The 17,843-nt window shown below is 33.3% G+C and overlaps 1 long non-coding RNA gene across 1 annotated transcript; it reads right to left on the bottom strand.

Annotated features, from left to right (window-relative positions):
* Positions 1-821: 821 nt before the first annotated feature.
* Positions 822-17,237, bottom strand: LOC116660439. Its single transcript, XR_004315959.1, has 3 exons — positions 17,227-17,237; positions 16,500-16,505; positions 822-900 (listed from the first exon to the last, which is right to left on the bottom strand). It is a non-coding gene; the product is annotated as an uncharacterized LOC116660439 (long non-coding RNA).
* Positions 17,238-17,843: the final 606 nt, after the last annotated feature.

The following is a 17,843-nucleotide window of genomic DNA, read 5'->3' as shown; positions in this document are numbered from 1 at the left end:
GGCCAACATCTTTAGAAGTATAGATGCAAAACTCCTCAACAAAATATTGTCAAACTGAATCCTGCACCATATAAAAAGGATTATATACAATGACCAAGTGAAATTTTCCTGGGAATGCAGGTTTATTCAACATATAAATTTAAGTCAATGTGATATATGTTTGATTAATATAGACTTTGAAAGAACAGAGAATAAAAAGTGCATTATCTCTTTGATTAAAAATAATTTTAACAAAATAGAAATAGAAAGGAATTTTCAGATCCTGATAAAGACCTGATGGGAAATGAGATAAGAAAATAAAGACGGTATCCTTATTGGAATGGAAGAATTAACGCTATTTCTCTTGGCTGACAACATAATTGTGTATTTAGAAAATTCTTAGAAATTCACAAAAAAACTATCAGAATCAATAAATGAATTCAGCGGGATACAAGATTAATACACAAAGCTCAATTGTCTTTCTATGCACTGGCAATAAACAGTCAGAAATAAAATTAAGAAAAGAAGTTCATGTATAATGGCATCAAAATGAATGAAATACTGAAGAATAAATTTAATAAAAGAAGCGTTTGGCTTGTACACGGAAAACCACAAAGCATCATTGGAATAAATGAAAGAAAATTTAAATAAATGGAAAGATACCATCTGTTCATGGATTGAAAGACCTAATATTGTTAAGATGGCAATACTCACCAGACTGATCTACAGGTTTGACAAAATTCCTATCAAATCTATCAAATCTCAAATCTCTCTCCTCTCTCTCTCTTTTGCAGAAATCAACAAACTGATCCTACCATTAATGTAAGAATAAAAGGAACCTAGAATAGTCAAAAGCATCTTGAAAAAGAACAGCTAAATAGGAGGACTCACATTTCCAGATTTCAGAACTTACTACAAAAACTACAGTAGTCATGATTGTGCAGTACTAGCATAAGGATAAATATTATACCAATGGAATATAATTAAAAATCAAGAAATAAACCCACATGTTTACAGTAAATTTATTTTTAACAAGCGTACCAAGACAATTTCAATAAATAGTGCTGGAATAACTGGATATCTACAGGCAGAAGAATACATTTGGATCCCTACCTCACATCTTATGCAAAAAACAAGTTAACATGTATCGTATATTGAATTTAACAGTTAAACCTATATAACTCTTAAAAGAAAGCCTAGATGCAAATCTTCATGACCTTGCATGAGGCAACTGGTCCTACATATGATACTTAACAAACAAGAAACCGAAGAGAGGAGATAAATTTGATCTCATAAAAATTTTTTAAAAACCCAAAAAACAAACAAACAAAACCTTTTGTGTGCTTCAAAGGACACTGTTCAGAAAGTGAAAAGACCACCCACCAAACAGGAGATATATGATTCACAAATCATAAATCTGATTGGGGTCTGGTATCCAGAATATATACAGAACTTTTACAGTTCTACCAAAATAACCAAAATAAACCAGTTAAAACTGAGCAAATAATTTTGAGCACATATTTCTCCAAATCAGAAGAAATGCTAATCAGAAAAATATGTCACTTGACATCCTCTGGGATGACAAAATGAAAAAATACAGACAATAATAATTATTGATGAAAGTGTGAAGAAATTGAAACCCTCATACATAGATGATGGGAAGGTACAGTTGTGTAGGCTCTCTGGAAAATAGTTTGTCAATTCTCAAAAAATGAACCATAGAGTTTTCATATGACTGGTAATTCTACTTCTAGGTATAGAAGAATTAAAAACATATGTCCACACAAAGACTTCTACATGAATATTCATAGCTCCAAAGTGGAAGCAACCTAAATGTACACCAAATGATGAATGACTAAACAAATATGGTATATCCATACAATGGACTATTACTCAGCCATAAAAAATAATGAAGCACCAATTTATGCTACAACATGGTAAACTCCCAAAACATTATGCTACCAAAAATAGCCAGACACCAAAAGCTACGTGATGTATGACTCCATTTGTAAGAAATATCCAGACAAGGCTAATCATAGGGGCAGAAAGTAAATTAGTGCTGCCAGGGTCCAGGTTGAGGTGGGAATGGAGTATGAATGCTAATAGGTATAGACAACATTTGTTTTCAAAGATGAAAAAATTGTTTTCACTAGACAGTAGTGATAGCTGCACAATTTCCGTGAATATACTAAAAAAACCCACCAAATTATATACTTTAAAAATGGTGAAAGCGGTTATTTTTATGGTGTGTAAATTTTATCTCAGTAAAAGATTAGTAGGAATGCATAATATTTGGATCAATATTTAAGTTATAATATTTATAAAAATTGATCCTATACTGTACCATGAGACACAATTCACCAAATTTCAAAGAATGTAGTCATTTAGAGTGTGACTACATTTAATTAATTAATCTAAAATTAATCCACAATTGATCCAGAAATAAAACAAGTAGAAGCTTGAAAAGTTTAATATGTTTCAAAATTTTAAAAAATATATTTATAAAATCCAGTGGATTCAGAATAAATCACAGTGGAACTGGAAAAATATTTTACCTTAATTGAGGTGAAAATACTAATTACAAATAAAAATTTGCTGATTGTAACTTGCCATCATGCTTAGAGAAAAAAATTTAATAGCTACAAATAGAAGAATGGGGTGAAATTCAAAAGCTTATGTGTATTAAAGAAACCGCATATATAATTTAATATCTTCCCACAAAGTCCCATTTGGTCTGGTAATTTATGAATTCTACCAAATATTTAAGGAAAATAAATGTCAATCTACACCAACCTCTGTAAAGAATAAGGGAGAACTGTCCTACACTTCTTTAATTACCCTTTGTATTAAAACCTGACAAGGATGTTACATGAAAAAATTGTTGGCCTATCTCATAAATAAACATAAACATAAAATCACGACACTATGTTAGTATAGTGAATCCAGAATATATAGAACAAATTATTTATCACAACCATGTTTGATTTATTCCAGAAATGTGAAGTTTAACATCAAAAAGTATCAATGTATATTTTACCATATTTTCAGAATTAATGAGAAACATCTTATAATCATTTTTTCATAGCCCCTTAGTTTTCAATTTTTGTTCAATGAACCCAGATATACCACCATTCCTGTAACTATTACTGAAGTTTCAGGGCTTTGCGTATGCACTATAATAAAAATATGTCAACTCTTGAGGGCACCTTTCAGGAAAATCTGCTAACAGCAGGACCCTTTGAATCACATCTTGCAGATCAAACTGGCATTACTTTTTCAGCTATTCCTCTTGAACTCCCTCTGAAGCTACAAAGAAAAGGAAACAATAATCATAATTACTGAAATGGAATAACATGGTATTCTGTATCCACCTTTGCCAAAATATGCCTCTTTGCTTGTTAAAACTTTAGAAAAGGAGTGAAAAGTTTTATGTGTGCCAGAGTTGACTTTGAAGTCCTGTCTGTAGCAGTTACTTGAAGTAGAAAGAGGTAACTTCATCTCAAATAAAATCTGCTTATAGAATGAACATCACTCCCAGATTTTTTTTGTTATTCAAGTACAATTTAAATGTTAAGATAATGCTATAGGCACACTACAAACTACTTTCTTATTTCAAGTTAGTTACTTATTCTTTGATATAAATTGCTTGATATTATAAATTATTAAATAACAACATTACAATCTGAGTAACCTAAGGTTGATGTAAAAATATGAATAATAATGCTAACATCTATTATGAAAAAATGATGTTCCTATACTTTTACACTGATAAAATAGAGAGAGAAGCCATACAATTCTGGAGTGTCCCTTATGTTAACCAAAAAACAATAGCAGAAACCATATCTGTAACTCAGGTATCCATTTTCTACCTTTTTATTGAGATAGACAGAATTTGGCTTAAAATTCTGGCAATGCCACATGCTTAATTTTCTTGAGGCATCAATTTCTCATTTGTAAAAATTGTTGCAAGAGTATCTGTCCTGTAGAAGTTTCATGAAGATTGCATGAGACAGTGTGAACCTTGTCTGGAGGGTGTCTAGCATCCAACATGCACTATCAGATTTGAGTTTGCTTGACTGCCTTCTTGTACCAGACCTTGCATTTCCGTGTCCGTTCACAGCCTCAGAAGAGAGAGCTTCTTAAGCCATCTCTTCAAACCGAACCAGAGATAGACCCTTAATCTAATGGAAACAAATGTAGAGGTTTGGACAAACCAATTATCTTTCTTCAATAAGTAAATTCTGTCATACACACTGGGGCCAACTTGTAGTTTCTTGAATTGCAGGATTATGTAAACTTGGTTTGGGGGCTTCTGCATTAAGAGCCTGAAGGATGTGAGCAGATACTGTTAAAGGGAAGCAGACGTAGCAGCAGGAGAGAAATCTTGTAGCTCCTAAGATACAAAGCTAGCACCCTTGTTCCCTCATATTTCTGACTACAGGTTCAATTCTAATTTTGCTATGTTGTTAGAACTTGCTATATATATTATTTTGTGTCCTTTTTAGGCATACATCTTGGTTACTTTAGCTGGCTTAAATGTGTTCTAATCATTACAATCAAATGAGTGTGAGTTATAAACTACTCCAGTGCTTTTTAAATTCTGGTTTTTAGCGCAACTTTCATTAGTTTTCAAGATATTAAGTTACATCGTGATTTTTAAGCTAGTATTGATTTTTAAGTAGACTCTAAGATTGGTTATGGATAGCACGTAGTGTGAAACTAAAATTTGTAGCCTAAAAATGGTAGATTTATTATATTATATTCTAATATTGAAGAAAAAAGGGAATATGAAGACTACATAAGCCTCAGGAGGAAAAATGATCAGAACAGTTTGTCCAATAGTTGAATGGGTTGTGCGTGAAATACCATGGTCCCACATTATATTATGTATTAGTATTTATAAATATATTATGTAGAATGCTTTTGATGGGAGTAAATAAAAAGAGCTAATTAAAAGGAGATCTTGTAAACAAAGCAAATGCCTGATATTTTTAGCCTCCATCATAGAAAGCGATTCTGGCAAGGATAAGGTAATGGCTTTGGGGTAGATGACCAGTAATGCCTGTCACATGCTAAGTACTAAACAATTTCTAGTTTCTGATTATGAAGTTAGTCAGCATACAAACTAGATTAAATAATTTATGCTAAAATTCTCTGTGTTGATCTAGTTGTCTGTGAATGGGAATTTAGGAAGAAGCTCCAATGAGTCAATTTTATTATTAAGGAAAATCAAATTTTGTCTTCTATATCAAATTATTGATAAAGATAAAATTAGCAACTTCTTTATTTTTTGCTTATTTCTAAAATTTTTTGATAATATTTTAATTACTTTCTTTGGTTTCCCTCTAGGATTAGACCCAGTAACCCAGCAACTTATGCTTCAAACAGCTAAACCAACTTTCGGTCACTTGACAGATGTAAGTAAAATGTTCACATTATGACAAATATCACTTTTCATGGTAATTAAATGTAAACATCTATAATATTTTAAGGTTTAGTTGTCTTGCTACTAAAAATGACTTCATAATATCCACTGTCTAGAAAACAATGGAATAGAATATTTGTAAAAGTTCTTACATATACCTACTTACACATTTTAATGTAATATTTGGTAATATTCGTGTAACATGGAGATATATAACACATTACAAAAACTTTGACTGTCTATCTCAGTAAAAGTGTACCATATAATCAGTCCTACATTAAAAAATTTTCACTAATGCTTTCTTATACGAGTTTTACAGTTTCAGATCTTATGTTTAAGTCTTTAATCCATTTTGAGTTAATTTTTGTATATGGTGTATAATAAATGTCCAATTTTATTCTTTTACATGAGTGCAATATAGACACATAGATGAACGTTGGGGATCTTATGGTAGATGAAAAAAGCCAGTCACAGGAAGAGAAATATTGCATAATATCACTTAAATGAGGTATCTAAATTAGACTCTTGGAAGCCAAAAATAGAATCGTGGTTGCCAGGGGTTGGAGGAAGAGGGAGATAGAGAGTTGCTAATCAACTGGTATAAAATTTCAGTCATACAGGGTGAGTATTCTAGAGATCACCTGTATAACATTCTGCCTAGAATTAATGACACAGTATTGCACATTTAAAATCTGTTAAAAGGGTAGCTCTCATGTTAAGTGTTTTTAACCACAGTAAAATAATAAAAAAAAGTTTCACATTTTTCAACAGCTATACAAACAGTTAAACATATAGTTCAAAACCTGTGGTTCATTTTAATTTCAGTTTTAGCATGCCCTTTTTATGTGAACAGAATATACTTACAGTTGCAATAAATACCCTTTATGCCAATCTTTTGAAAACTTATGTTTATAATGTGCTATAGAATGCTTACAGGACCATTATGAATTGAACTGTATTAGAATATTCAGTTAGCGCATGCTAGAATATTTAATAACTTATACAAGAAATGAGAACCTTGAACAAATTCATGATATAATGAAGAATATGGAGAACATTTAAATCAATAACATTCCAGAGAGGTCTGGAGAAAGCCAGATGGCCTGATGGGATTACTCTACATGAAAGGAAGGGAGAACCCATGTCCACATGTCTGGAGTGGGTGTTTGTAGAAGGTGGCAGACTATGATGTGTGATATGAGAAAATAGTAGAGAAGTCAAAGGGGAAAGGAAACAGATTGGCAGTTTAACCAAACAGGGTCTTTGAGGAACCAGAAATCCCTAAAGGGAATTTTTCAAAACTAACTTGTTTCTGCATTTGTAGGTATAACTAAATCGCTTTGCTGTACACCTGAAACTAACATGGTAAACTGACTACACTTCAATAAAAAAATAAGAATTAAAGAAAAGAAAAATAACTTGTATATAGTGTGGTACTCAGGGCTAGCCCTCCCCTCCATCTCCCCACAAAACCCTTCGTGAAATTCATGTAACTCACTCTGATGATTTCAGTGTTTTCTTATGGCTGAGTTTGATGTGCTGAGTACTCCTTTAAGGCTAAAGTGAGGTGAGAATAGAAGTTCCCCAAAGGGGACAATATCTGCGTTATATTTTGAGAACACATCAGGGACTTAAGAATTAAGGTGCAGCTCTCAGTTTTGAATCAGAGCGTCATAATGAACGTGAGACAAGAGCATTTCCTCACTGTGGTTGCCTAATGGCACGAACCATGATGGTAGTTGGCATATGACTGAACAGAAGAAGGACATTAGGAGATGGGTACTGTGCACAGTTTAATATTAGAATATTCAAATCAACTGCTAAATACATGGACCATTTCATGTATTTGAGTGAAAGAACTAAGAAATGTTATTCTGAAGTTTTAGGCTAGTAATGAGTAGATAATTGAGCCACAATAGTTAATCAGATCTTAACATATTCAGTTATTCCAGGTTTGTTATAAGATGTCCCTGGCAGATGTCACCTGTAGAGATGACAGGTGAGAAAGTACTCTGCTGGGTGACTGGATCACCAATCAAGTATTGAATGATTTGTTAAGGCCAAAAGCTGCCAGAAAATAAAGAAATATATTGCGAATGTAATGCCAGTAGCATGTGAAAAATATTTTGATTTGTGGTTAGAATATGCCACTGAAATGCTCAGGAGTAGCAGGTACAGACTTGAGACATGAAAAAGATTAGAAAAATCATTTGTAAGACCCAGTGCTAGGATTTGCATAAGGTAGACACGTCTCTGTTTTGGTGGCATTATGTGATAAAGTGGAACGTAGCTGGGATTTAGATGACAAGATTCTGATCATAAGTCAAAAAGACAGATAATGAAAGACTTTTACACATATTTTAACACTCAAGAGACTGTAATAAGGCTTCTGAAATATGATGTGAAGAAAATGTTGGAACTACTGAGAAATAGTCACTTCAAGAGCAATTTATAATTAGGCTTCCTGGAAATACTTTGAATTCATTAAAAACCGAACTTTTCCCTTTGTATTTTTCTCTTAGTCAAGCTGATTCAGGAGGAGGAAGGCTGCAGGTAATAATGCCAGCTCTCAGTAGAGAGAAAGGAATGGTAGAATTGAGACTTCAGTTGGCAGTTCTAAGTGGCTCATCTGCAGATTACTAATGTGTAATGCAGCCTGAGGTCACATGTGCTGGAGAACAGGAAAAAATTGGCCTCCAGACCTTGTCCCGGCACTGGGATTGCCCACTAACTTAGTTCTGGTTTGGTGTTTGTCTTCTGTAAAGCTGGAAGGACCCCCTGGGACATGAAGGAGCAGATTTGGGGAATAAAAACATAGGACTTTTCAAGACTGTAGGGAATACAAACACTTAGTCATTCATTTCCGTTATTTTAAGGGTAGAAATCATATCCCTTTCCTAGAGAAATTAAGCTCTTGATTACAAGTGCATTATCCTTTTCATTTTTCAAATAAGAATATAAAACTATATCATATATATATAATGAGCAAGATATATATATATATATATATATATATATATATATATATATATATAAATGAGCACGATTATTACCAGAGAATTTTAAGGAGAGCTTTTATTATATTTATTAGCCTGAATTAATGTATGATAAAGGAGAATGGGCAAAGGGAATAATTATGACCTTAATATAATTAAGAAAAATTTTTAATTAAATGAATAAAACCTGATCTTTCGCTTTAAATACCTTCTTAATAGACTCAATAGGCTAACATTTAATTTGAATAATCATTTGATATGGTCAATTTATTCTAGTACATTTCCTCCTAAACATTCTGACTGCTGTGGACCATCCATACTGTATGATACATGATTTTAAAATTTCGGTTTAAACTGAAATGTTTCTAAAAGATATATAGATAATAATTATAAACATAGACGGATTTTTAAAAGAGTTAGCATGACTATCTTATTTAATACTCCTACCAAATCAATTATGAAAATAAAGTTTAGGAAGTAGAAAGCAAATGTTATGTTGCAATATGAAAACTGCTCTGCTTCTCATTAGAATAAATGTTATACTCTCTTAAAATTACTCTTTATTTAATATGCTTTTCATTTTATGCATAATTATTGAAATCCTTCTGTTTTTAATCACAGTTTTCCAGAAGGAAAAAAAATATAAGACAAATTTCTAGAACTTGGCAATGTTTTCTGCTTTTGAAAACAGATTTTCAAGTTTTCTAGAAGGACTTTTCTTATTGGAACAATTATTTTTTCTTGCATAAATAATTTAAAAATAATAAAGAGCATTTGAGGTTCTCTATTATTTTAATGAGTTACAGTTTTGAAACAAGAATCATTCTATTGCATTTACAATGAAACTTTCATTGTTGCCATTTATTTCTGTGTATAGGATGCATATATATTTGCTCATGAAATACACAAAGTACAGATAGTGAATGCAAATTAGCCAATTTATGCCTGTCATTTGATGTATAATTAATGTTGCTAGGTTTTTCCTAGTGTGCCCCTAGGAAAACCATATACAAATGATTCAATATATATTTAACAGAATGACAGAGAAGTTTGCCAAAGCTGTATTACTTGCGTAGTTGACAACCCCCAGGGAGCTAATGAATTCCAAATTTCCACCACAATTGTCTTAACTCTATCTAGTAGGAAATTAGAGTCATCCCATATGACCTGTTTATTTATTTTTTAACTCATACATATAAATTGACAGCTTAATTTGTGGCACATTCTATTGTTAACCACACTGACTTAATTCAACACTTATCATTTTTGCAATGTGATGATCTTCTAATGGACATGCGTTTATTTTCAGGACCAAAAGTTGCAATTCTAAGGAAAGTTACGTCTCACTACTTATGAACAGAATTCTTTATCACAATGGCAGTTTTCTTTATATCTTTAAAGGTTAATATTGTTTACATTTAAAAGGCTTAACAAAACTCTGAAATCTTTAATTATTTAGGTTTTGTTTCAAATTAATGATAAAAATTTAACTATATTTAGATCTGGGGACTCATAATTCAGGATTAAATTGCATATTGATGCTAAGTACATGTATGTGACAGAGAGGAAGAGAGAGAACAGAGAAAGAGAGGAGAGTCTGAGAGAGTGGTGCAGAATTTGTGAAGTTGCCCTCATGAGGGAGACAGAACAATGATACAAATTAACTAAGTTACAATTACAGAATCTTGGAAATTTTTACACAGAAAAATTGAAATACAATGTTATGTGACCATTTTGCTGCACTTTATTATTTTTATCTTCCTATAGATATTTATACTGAAGCATAATATGCACATATATTATGCAGATGGGAAAAGCATACAGTTCTTAAGCGTACAGGTCGGTGAATTTACATGAAGTGACAACACCAAGTAATCACTACAAGGCTGACAAAGTTCACGTTACAGGACATGGCCAGTACCCCGGGAACCTCCCCCACATCCCTGCTGTCTCCCCAGAGGGAAGGATTCATCTAGCCTTCTCATCATAGGCTAGTTTTAGCTCCTCTAGAACTCTGTGTAAGGCGGAATTCTATAGTATGCATTGTTTTTTTTCATTGGCTTTCCCTCCTTTATGTGATGTGTGTCACATCTGTCAATGGTATCGTGTGTAGCAGTTTTTTTTTTTTTTATTGGTGAAGGACAGTGCTTGGTGTAAATATGCTAGGACTCCATAGTAAACATAAATACAGTTGATTTTGCCTCTTATGGACATTTTGTTGTTTCAAGTTTTGGGTTATAAAGAACAATCCTATTGATCCTAGTTCTAGGCAAGATGGAGTAAACCAGCTCTTCCCTTTTTCTTTCACTGAAGGAAGCTATAAACCCTGGATGGAATGCATGGAGAAGTAAATGAGTGTTCTAAAAAGTACACAGTGGCAAGTTCATTGGGGAAGAAGCATCAAAGTATCAAAAACTGGCAGTGAATTGACCATGTATTTTCCCTTGTTGCCTGAGCTTGTGGGTGAGGGCAGCCTCGGAAGTCCAAGGCAAAATGAGTTAACTCATGCCCTCGTTTTCTGGCCAGGGAAATGAAAAGGAGGACCATAGAGAATTGAGAAGTATCAGGGAGGAAAAATGAGGTGAAGGCATTGACAAAAATGAATTTTTTAATTCATTTTAAAAAATCTTGAGCTCACACCTGAGCTACACGTGCATAGATCTGTTCCTAATCCACCTTAAAAAAAGACTGAGAACAAAGTCAGTAGATAGACCAGCACCCAGGCTGGTCACAGGTGGTACACACTGGGGACAGATAGGAAGAGCACTTCAAAATCTTTGGAAACTTAACTGATAGTTTCACAGCCCACGAAAGGTGTGCTGCAACTTGCAACCTGAACTTAACCAGGTCTATCGTCTGCTTACATAAACATAGGCTCATTCTCATCAATATTTAAATAAGACACATCCACACACATACATAATATAATATCTATTTGTCTGTCTTATTTTGAACATAATCATACTATCTGTGGATAATGACAGATTTATTTAACCTTTATATTTCTTACATTATATTTACATTTTCTTGACATTACACTGGCTAACACGTCTAGTATAATATTTAATAAAAGTTGGGATGAAACAATTTCAGTATTGCACCATTGAACTGCATATTTATATGCATATACTCTTTGTCAGATCAAGGAAATCCCCTACAATTCTGGTTTGTGAAAGGTTTTTATTACAACTGTTACTGAATTTTTCCAAGCGATTTTCTTCTGAATCTTTGAGAGAATAAAATTTGTCTTCCTTCTTTTAAAATATGATGAGGAATATATAAATGTATAATTGAATCATCATGCTGTACACCAGAAATTAACACATTATAAACTGATTTTACTTCAATAAAAAACAAGAATGATTTTCACATTTTAGAAGCTTGTAAGAAAGAAGAGAAACAGAAGGTGAAAAAAAATGACACCAATACTATTTACATATTCAATCAATGTTTTCCTTCTGTAATAAAACCAATTTGGTATTACTTTGTTATAATACTAAGTTGACTATCATAATTCCTTATGTAAAATTTTGTCAGATACTCACCAAAAGAAGAATTGTGTGACATGGTGGCTATGTTGTGTAAATTCACTTCATTGTAGTAATCATTTGACAATGTAAATGTATATCAAATCATCATGTTGTAAACTGTAAATATTTATAATTTTATTTGTCAATTATATGTCAATAAATCTGGGGAAAATAAATAAAATACAATGCCATCAAAACCATGAAATACTTAGGTATACTGAAAAATTTTTAAATATTGAGAAAAAAACAAAAAAAGACAAATAATTGTAGAAGTATACAGTGTTCATGATTGAAAGATTCAAAATTGTTAACTTGGCAGTCGTTACCAATTTGATCTATGGTTAAACACAATTACAATACAAATCCCACCATGTGTTTCTCTAGAAATTGACTGAGTTGATTATAAAATTTATGTGGAAATTTTAAGTACACAGAATAGGCAAAATAATTTGGAAATACATAAAAACACTTCAAATAGATAAGCACAATTTAGAAACAGATGAACGACATTTAAAAACATACTAGAGAGCTACACTGACCAAGTGATATTGGTGTGTGATTCAATGGAACAGAACTTACAATACAGAGGTAGACCCATGCATCTGTGCATATATGGTCAACAAAGCTTTGCCAAGGCATTTTAAGAAGGAAACAAAAGTCTTTTCAGCTTTCTGTGATGGAAACATTGGATATAAATATGAAAAATACAAGCCTCATCCCATCTCATTTATACAGTTTAACTAAAGAATGTCAAAACTACAAATTTCAGGAGAAAACTTTTCAACTTTGGAGTAGACAAAGATTTATTAGACAGAAGACAGAAACCATGAACCAAATAAAGAAAAAAGTGGTAAAAGCTGAATTAAAAATTTAAAACTTCTGCTCTTCTAAGATTATGTAGTGTTGATCGTTGTACAGCTTTGATAATATATGAAAAAATCACTAAACTGTATACTTTAAAAGCATAAATTTTATGGTAAGCAGGTTATATCTCAGTAACTCTGTTATTAAAAGGCATGGTGAATTAAATGAAAAAAATAAACCATATATTAGAACATATTTGCAAAATACATATCTGATAAATAACTTTTATCCAGAATATAAAAACATCTCCTACAAAGAGGGAGAAAAGAAAGAAAAACTAATTAATATATTGTCAAAGTTTCAAATACACAAAACAAGATATACTAATAGCCCAAAGCACATAAAATTAGTCTTCAAAATAATAAATAATAAAACTATAATGAAATATCACTCTTCAGGTAATAAATTTGAAAGACCGACATTACTAAGATTTGGCTAGGATGTGAAACTACTGGAAATCTAATGTGTTGTCGGTGGAAATGAATTATGATACAAACCTCTTCAAAAAACACTTAGGCAAAATTACAGAGACTCTGAATGATGTCATTTTCCTCCAGAAAATTGACTTTGTTTTTCTAGATAGCAGAAAGCATATGGGGAGGTCACCTTGATTTAATTAAGACTGGTCTTATTTCAGTCCTTGGGATTCTAACAACAGCATCTTCTCCTTCCTGGACCTGCCCATTCTACAAATAGGCCTAAAATTGTTCCCAACATGAGGGATAAGATTATTAAAGTTACAGTCCTTTCTTTCAAGGGACTGAGAACTACAGACAGACTTGAACATAACTGATGTTAATAACTGTAACATAACAGCAAAATTGGTTAGTTTTATGGCAGTGGGGGAGGCTGGGAGCCACTTACATACTTATGCTTTAAGTCTTCTAGACTTTAGAAATTTAAAAAATATGTGTATATATGTATGTATATATATATATACACATATTTTTTAAATATATATATATTTATCTTCTCAAACTCTTGCAGCTGGGGTGATCATGTAGCCCAGTTCCAGCCAATGAAATATTTATAGGAGTTTTCTGTAGACAGCTTGACTTCTAAAGATACAGGCAATATCTCCTAGCAGAATGTTTTTGACCTTTCCCCCCATTCTAGCCTAAAACACAGGTTTTGAGAAAACAAGTGGTCAGATTTTTAAGCTGCATGCAAACACATGTTGCAGCAAGAAGATGTTTCCTTGACTACATATGTAATTAACAGGCTGCCTACCCACAGGTTGCATGTATCATTAATCCGATCAACCTCTGACTTCTTTAAGCCATTGTACTAGGGTTATTAGTATGTACTCTTACCACCAACAATGGACAAGAGAAAAGAACAGCTACTTTTGTAGGTAGAAATTACAGAGAAATGTAGATGGCGTGGTTCTACAGGGAAAATATAGCATTTTATCTACACCCTGAAAAATGGATAGATTTTTCTTCAGATGTAGATATTAGGAAGTGGTGAGATGATCTGGAAGTTAAGCAACATGTGAATCATTTAGTAAGGAAAACACAAGAGTGAAATGGAGAGAATACGATGCTCATTCATGGTAGAGAAGTCTGAGAAGAAATTTGGAGCCATATTTTGCAAATGGCTTCATTTTTATATAGCCATATCTTCTCCTATGGTCACTATGATTCCATTGAAATTTTTAAGCAGGAAGGTCTCTTGGGGTTCCTGAACCCAGTTACAAAGTGTTTGTGTGTCTGTGTGTGTGTGTGTCTGTGTGTGTGTCTGTGTGTGTGTGTCTGTGTGTGTGTGTGTCTGTGTGTGTGTGTCTGTGTGTGTGTTGTGTCTGTGTGTGTGTGTCTGTGTGTGTGTGTCTGTGTGTGTGTCTGTGTCTGTGTGTGTCTGTGAGTGTGTCTCTGTGTGTGTTGTGTCTGTGTGTGTGTGTCTGTGTGTGTGTCTGTGTGTCTGTGTGTGTGTCTGTGTGTGTGTCTGTGTGTGTGTGTCTGTGTGTGTGTCTGTGTGTGTGTCTGTGTGTGTTTGTGTGTGTGTCTGTGTGTCTGTGTGTGTCTGTGTGTGTGTGTGTGTGTGTGTGTGTGTGTGTCTAGGCTTCTCCACTCCAACAGTGATTCTGAGAAGCCAGCAGGTGTCGAAAAAGTCAACTCGATTCTGACACAATCTACCCTGAGACAGCATTTGATTCTGCAGATAAAGGGTCCAGTTCCACAAGATCACCATCTACTTCAGGTCAATTGCAAGTCCCGTGCTTCTGATCAGCTGCTATAAATCACAAGTTCCCATGACCACACCCTTGGCTTAGGTTAATTTGCTAGAATGGCTCTCTCCAGGAAATCTATTACTCATTAGATTACTGATTTAGTACAAAGGATGCTAGAGGATAATAACAGTCAGACAAAAAGATAATAGGGTGAGGTCCTGAACAAAGGAGCTTCCGTCCTTGTGAAGCTTGTCCCAGCACCTAGAAGATCTGGTTCCCCAACCTGGAAGCTCTCCAGATCCCCTCCCTTTGGGTTTTTAGGAGAGTTGCATTACATAGGCATAATTGTGTAACTCATTGGACACTGGTGATTGAATCAACCTCTAAACCCTCTCCCCTCCCAGAAAATCAGGCGGTGGGACTGAAATTTCTAACCCTCTATTCGTGGTTCCCCTGGCAACCAGCCCCTCTCTGTGGGTGCTTTCCAAAAGTCCTGTTAATTAACATAAACCTGGTAGTGGTGGAAAGGCACTTCTTATGAATAAGACCAATTTCACCTTTGTGGCTCAGAAAAGTTTTCAGGAACTGAAGATAAGAGACCAAGTATTGTAACAGAAGATTCTCTCATTCTTCTTATTGCTTAGGAAATTCCAAGGGTTTTGTGAGTTGTGGCTGAAGAACCAATTATGAGCTGTGGATAAAAATCAAATATATATTAGAAACATATTTTGGTATCTGAATGACTATATATGTGTATATATATATATATATAAAATACATAATGATAATGCAGAATGTATACAGTGAATGCTTGATAAAAACTGCTTATGTGGAAAATAGCTTGGGGGAATGATTATAGGAAGGGTTTGATGCAGTTACCTACCCCAGGTATACTCAGTTCTGTGACTCCCATACAAATACATTGAAATGATGTAACATCACGTAATTTTTGGTCATGTAATTCAATCTCTAAATCTCCATATGACAGTGGCTTTTGATTTTTTTGAGGGATGCCTATATCTACATATCTACATACAGTTACAAAGGGTAAAATCAACAAGAGTGTGCTCCTGTTAAGAATCCCAAGGCATCTAGTTTGTTGAATATTTTTTTCTTGACCTGGCAAAGCTCCAGTTCATTGAACTTCTGGGCACAAAAGCAAGAGACATCTGTTCAGTTGAGCTTTCTGTTAACTGATATGTTAATTAAAAATGACTTTTAGCTTTTAGCATTTTGCTTATTTTTCATAATGCATGTGCCCTGTGGCATTTCACAATGGGTGTTGTCTTTTAAAAAAAATCTCCAATACAAATAAACAAAGCAAGCTATTCATTATTGCTTCTGGACTTAACATTGTATATGATGTAACTCTAAGTGCTTTCTTTCACCTTTCTCTGGCCAGAATATTCTGGGATTGCCTCCAGGATAAAGATCAGCTCAGTGAGATTCATGCATCTGTCACATCTGGACTATCTCAGTGTAGCCTAGTCAGCGTGCACAGAGAGGGGGTGAAGGCTGCAGTTTTCAGAAAGTACAGCAGTCTGTTTGTATTTTGCAGCCAAAAGCACAAGCTTATTATCAAACTGCCTACTTTCGAATGCAGGGTTCTGATACATTATTTTTATTATTCGCACTAACACCAGTCACAAAATAATCAAGACAAATTCGCACTAAGCTAGAAACCTTTCAGCATCTCTATGGAATGCAGGAGAAAAAAGACCTCCAGTCCTTCTTTTGGCATTCTAACTTTTAAATAGATATATAGCTTGTGAGAAGAGACAGTAAATCCATAAATTAAAATATAATTGTAGAGGAACAACAACAACAACAAAACAAAACCAATGAACCTGCCTGAATATGTGCATAACCTGCTGGATTTTCCTGTTTTCTTCCATCTAGCCTCTAGCAGAGATGGTTATCCATTTCTGCAAATGCTGAAGGTTAGTGGAAGGAGGAATTGAGCTTAAATAGTATATTAGACAATATAGTATTAAAATGAAGATTGATAATATTTTACAGACATACATACATAGATACAAATGTAGATGTAGAGATATACGGTAGTTTCTAACAGGGTTACACTTTTATATTTCAGGATTAAACATAGTACTTAATATTTCAACATGGACGCATATATACTAGGTCCACCTGCTGATAAATATTTGTAGGTAGTAATGTACACCAAGCTGAAAGATCATGAAATTTAACATTATCAGAAGATCCAAAATGATGTGTTTAACATATGATTGTTATAATTCTAACCATCAAAACAAAGCTAATCTGAACTTGCTGATCCATTTACATTCTTATGATAGCAAAAGTACCTTACTAATTTACAAAAATAACTTGTTATAAAAGTAAAACAAATGACTCTTATGAGATTTTAATGTTCTAAATTATTATTTTTAAAATATTTTAATATTTTTTGAAGTATAGTCAGTTTACAGTGTTGTGTCAATTTCTGGTGTACAGCGTAATGCTTCAGTCATACATGAACATATATATATTCATTTTCATATTCTTTTTCACCATAAGTTACTACAAGATATTGAATATAGTTCCCTGTGCTGTACAGTATGAACTTGTTGTTTATCTATTTTATATGTAGTAGTCAGTATCTGCAAATCTCAAACTCCCAATTTATCCCTTTGCCCCTACCTTGGTAACCATAAGTTTATTTTCTATGTCTGTGAGTCTGTTTCTGTTTTGTAAATAAGTTCTTTTTTTTTTTTTTTTGTCCAGATTCCACATGTAAGTGATATCATATGGTATTTTTCTGGTTTGATAGTCGTCTTTTGTATTAGCTTGTTTTCTTTTTGGTTTTTGTGACTCTATTCTATGCTTTTGATTTGTGGCTACCCTGTTTTTCAAGTATGTTA

The sequence above is a fragment of the Camelus ferus genome, chromosome 29 (genome assembly GCF_009834535.1).
Source record: "Camelus ferus isolate YT-003-E chromosome 29, BCGSAC_Cfer_1.0, whole genome shotgun sequence".
NCBI classification, from domain to species: Eukaryota; Metazoa; Chordata; class Mammalia; order Artiodactyla; family Camelidae; genus Camelus; species Camelus ferus.
Note: the sequence above shows the minus strand (reverse complement) of the source record. Positions and strands in the feature narration are given on the sequence as shown.